Consider the following 5,183-nt stretch of genomic DNA (forward strand, 5'->3'; position numbering starts at 1 on the left):
CTTGCCTTCTGATCTTTGCTTTTGGGTAAATGTTGACCATTTGGCCTCATATAGTTGATTGTTTAAGGGATGCGTTACTCATAGGTGATATTGTTTATTTTATAAGTCAATCTATGATTCGGCTGAAAGGTGACCTCCAGGAGTAGCTTCAGTTCCAGGTTCAAAGGTTATCTTAGGGCAATAGTCTCAGACGTTCCTCTAGTCTCTATCGGTCCAGTAGGTCTGGCCTTTTTTTAAGAATTTGAGTTTTGGTCTACATTTTTCTTCAATTCTGTCTGGGACCTTCTACTGTATCCCTGGTCAGGATGGTTGGTAGTGGTAGCTAGGCACCATTTAGTTCTTCAGGTCTCAGGTTAGGAGAGACCGTGGTTTGTAAGGGCTATTAGTCCTGTGTACTACTTTCTTCTTTGAGTCTTTGGTTTACTTTTACTCCAGACGAGTAGATACCAATTGTTGTGTTAGATGGCCGCTCACAAGCTTGTAAGACCTCAGATACTATTCACTAAACTAGGGTGTAGAACATTAACTTTATGAACTACGTTATGCCAGTTGACTAAATTATCCCACAAGACTATGGTCCTAAGCCTTTTAACCCAGTAAACCAATCCTGTGAGTTGTACGGATATATCTAGGATGTCTCAGTTAACTGTGCCCCCTATTATATGCATGGATATATATTTATTACATGCAAACATGTATTTACACATGCCTACAGATACATCTACACATGCATGTGCATGCACTCACATACATCTTCCGATACACATAAATGCATACACATCTACCTATGTAACCACACATATATTTTTTGGTTCTTGTTACTGTTGCTGCAAAATTATGTACGTTATAGCATTTACCGAAATTACACATTTTTCTTGTTTACTTCTTAGTGTCTTCATTTGCCTTGGTCAAATTGTGCAGACTAGAAAGTGATTCCCCCTCCTACTCCCTATCATCCCTGGTAACCATCAAAGAACGTTTCTTTCTGTGGGTATATCTATTCATGACTTTTTATAATAGTGGCATCATATATTATTTGTCCTTTTGTGATTAACTTATTTCACTCAGCATAATGCCCTCCAGATTCATCCATGTTATATGTTTTGTGGACTCCTCATTATTCTTTATAGTTGTGTAGTTTTCCATTGTATGTATGTACCACAGTTTGTTTATCCATTCATTCATTGATGGGCACTTAGATTGTTTCCATCCTTTTTCTATTGTGAATAATGCTGCAATGAACATAGGTGTACATATGTCTATTCATGTCAGTGCTCCTGTGTCTCTTGGATATATGCCTAGTAGTGTGATTGCTGGATCATAAGGTATTTCTATTTCTAGATTTTTGAGGAAGCACCATACTGTTTTCCATAGTGGTTGTACCATTTTACAATCCCTTCAGCGGTGTGTAAGAGTTTCAGTCTCCCCACAACCTTGCCAACATTTGTTGTTTTCTGTTTTTTCTTTTTTTATTGTCATTTTTGCAAGGATGAGATGGTATCTCATTGTAGTTTTGATTTGCATCTCTCTAATGGCTAATGATTGTTAGCGTTTTTTCATGTATTTGTTAGCCATCTGAATGTCCTCTTTGGTGAAGTGTCTGTTCATGTCCTTTGCCTGTTTTTTTCTTTGGATTGTTTGTCTTTTTGTTGTTGAGTAGTTGAAGTTTTCTATATTTTAGAGATTAGATCCTTGTCAGATGTGTCATTGCCAAAGATTTTTTTCTCAGTCTGTAGGTTCTCTTTTTACTCATTTGGTAAATTCTTTTGAGGAACATAAGTATTTAATTTTTAGAAGATCCCAGTTATTTCAATTATCTTCTGTTTGTGCATTTTCAGTTGTGTTTGATAGTCTATGCTGAAAATTAAGGTTCCTTAATTTTGTTCCTGGAGCCCTGTGGTGTGGTGGTTAAGAATTCAGTTGCTAACCAAAAGGTCGATAGTTTGAATCCACCATCCACTTCTTGGAAACCCTATGGGGCAATTCTACTCTGTCCTATAGGGTCACTATGAGTTGGAATCGACTCAATGGCAATGGATAATTTTGTTCCTATATTATCCTCCAGAAACTTTATAGTTCAGCTTTAACATTTAGGTCTTTGATCCATTTTGAGTTTGTTTTTGTGCATGATGTGAGGTATGGATCCTGTTTCATTTTTATGCAAATGGATAACCAGTTTTGCCAACACCATTTGTTACAGAGAATATTTCTTCTCCATTGAATGGACTTAGTCACTTTGTTGATCAGCTGCCCATAGATGGATGTATTTACTTCTGGGTTCTTAAATCTATTTCTCTGGGCTATGTGTCTTGTCACTGAACCAGTACCAGACTGTTCTGGTTTCTGTGGCCGTATAGTAAGTTTTGAGATTGAGAAGTGTGAGGGCTCCTACTTTATTCTTCTTCTTTAATATTGCTTGAGCTATTTGGGGCCTCTTTCCTTTCCATATAAAGTTAGAGATTAGTTTTTTCATTTCATTAAAGAATGTTGTTGGGATTTGGATCAGAATTGCATTATATCTATAAATCACTTTCAATAGTATTGACATTTTCACAATGTTAAGTCTTCTAATCCATGAGCATGGGATGTCTTTTCATTTATATAGGTCTCTTTTGGTTTTGTGCAGTATTGTTTTATAGTTTTCCTCATATAAATCTTTTATGTCTCTGGTTAGATTTATTCCTAGGTATTGTATCTATATGGGGGCTATTGCTTTCTTGATTTCCTTTTCAAGGTTCTCCTTCTTAGTGTAGAGGAACCCAACTGATTTTTGTATGTTGATCTTGTACCCTGTTACTTTACTGAATCTTCTATTAGTTCCAATAACTTTCTTGCAGAGTGTCTGCGATTTTCTGCGTATAGAATCATGTCACCTGTGAATAAGGATAATTTTACTTCCTCCTTTCCAATTTGGATACACTTTATTTCCTTGCCTTATTGCTCTAGCTAGGATTTCCCATACAATATTGAATAGGAGTGGTGATAAAGGGCATTCTTGTCTTGTTCTCAAGGGTAGTGCTTTCAATCTTTCTTGATTGAAAATAATGTTGGCTGCAGGTTTTGCATGTTTTTGTTGTTGTTAGGTGCCATCAAGTCTCTTCAATTTCAACAAGCAAGGTTGTGTCATCTGCATATCACAGATTGTTAATGAGTTTTCCCCCAATCTGATGCTGTGTTCTTTTTCATATAGTCTACCTTCTGGAATTGTTTGCTCAGTATACAGATCGAGTATTTTAAACCATGCAATATCCCCTTGTTTTTTTAGAGCAACTACCTCTTGCTCTATGTACAGGTTCTGCATGAGCACAATTAAGTGTCCTGGAATTCCCATTCTTTGCAATGTTATCCATAATTTGTAATGATCCACACAGTCAAATGCCTTTGCATAGTCAATAAAACAGAGGTAAACATCTTTCTGGTATTCTGTGCTTTCAGTCAAGATCCATCTGTGATGGTTAAGGTGTGTTTCAACTTGGCTGGGCCGTGATTCTCAGTGGTTTGGCAGTTATGATGTAGTTTGGCAGTTGTGTAATGATATAATTACTTTCATGATGAGATCTGCTATGAATATGTGGATTTACTGACTCACTGGCTTTTCCTCTGCTCTGGATCCTGCTTTTGTTTCAACATGTGACCCTTGGTTCCTGGGTCTTGAGCCAGCAGCCTACTGTTTTACCTGTGGATCTTCGATTCATCAGTCTTTGCAGCCCTGATCCTGCAGACACACATCTGACCTGTGGATCTTGGGTCCTTCAGCCACTGCAGCTTTGTGAGAAAGGGGAAGCCTCCAACCTAATGCTTGACCCATGGACTTCTGACTTGCCAGCCTCTACAACCGTGTGAGCCATTTGCTTGAGATAAGTTTCTCTCTCTCTCTCTCTCCTTTCCATATAAAGTTGGTTATTAGGTTTTCCATCTAGTTAAAGGATGTGGTTGGTATTTGGATCAGGATTACATTATATCTGTAGATTGTCATGGGTAGAACTGACATCTTCACAATGTTGAGTTTTCCTATCTGTGAGCATGGTATGTTTTTCCATTTATGTAGGATCTTGGTTTCTTGCAATAGTGCTTTATAGGTTTCTTTGTATACGTATTTTATGTCCCTGGTTAGATTTATTCCTAGTATTTTATCTTTTTTAGGGGCTATTATAAATGGTACTGTTTTCTTGATTTCCTTTTTGCAGTTTTGTTTGTTGGTGTAGAGGAATCCAACTAATTTTTGTATATTGATCTTGTATCCTGCTACTTTGCTGAATCTTTGTTTTAGTTCTAGTAGTTTTCTTGTGGAATGTTTGGGGTTCTCTATGTATAGGATCATATCATCTGGAAATAGGGATAGTTTTACTTCTTCCTTTCCAATTTGGATGCTGTTTATTTCTTTTTCTTGCCTTACTGCTCTAGCTAGGACTTCCAGCACAATGTTAAATAGGAGTAGTGTTAAAGGACATCCTTGTCTTGTTTCAGTTCTCAGGGGGAATGCTTTCACCCACTCTTCATTGAGAATGATGTTGGCTCTTGGTTTTGTATAGATGCCCTTTATCACATTGAGGAATTTCCCCTCTATTCCTATTTTATTGAGAGTTTTTTTAATCATGAATGGGTATTTGACTTTATCAAATACATTTTCTGCGTCAATTGAGATGATCATGTAATTCTTTTGTTTTATTTATGTAGTGGATTACGTTGATTTATTTTCTAATGTTGAAGAATTATTGCATACCTAGTATAAATCTTGTTTGGTTGCAGCGTTTTTGTTTTTTGATTTTTGATATGATGCCGAATTCTACTGGCTAGAATTTTGTTGAGAATTTTTGCATCTGTAGTCAACAGAGATACTGGTCTGTAATTTTCTTTTTTCTGGTGTCTTTGCTTGAGTTGGTATCAGAGTTATGCTGGCTTCATAGAATGAATTCGGGAGTATTCCTTCCTTTTCTGTGCTCTGAAATAGTTTGAGTAGTCCTAGTGTGTTCTTTGATGTTTGGTAGAAGTTTCCAGTGAAGGCGTCTGGGCCAGGGCTTTTTATTTTTTAAGAGTTTTTTTTTTTTAATATTTTATTGTACTTCAGGTGAAGGCTTACAGAACAAATAGTTTCTCATGAAACGGTAGTACACATGTTGTTTTATGACATTGGTTAACAACCCCACAACATATTAACCCTCTAAATTCTCAACTTTTCTTTT

The sequence above is a fragment of the Trichechus manatus genome, unplaced genomic scaffold (assembly GCF_000243295.1).
Source record: "Trichechus manatus latirostris isolate Lorelei unplaced genomic scaffold, TriManLat1.0 scaffold00027, whole genome shotgun sequence".
Classification (NCBI taxonomy): domain Eukaryota; kingdom Metazoa; phylum Chordata; class Mammalia; order Sirenia; family Trichechidae; genus Trichechus; species Trichechus manatus.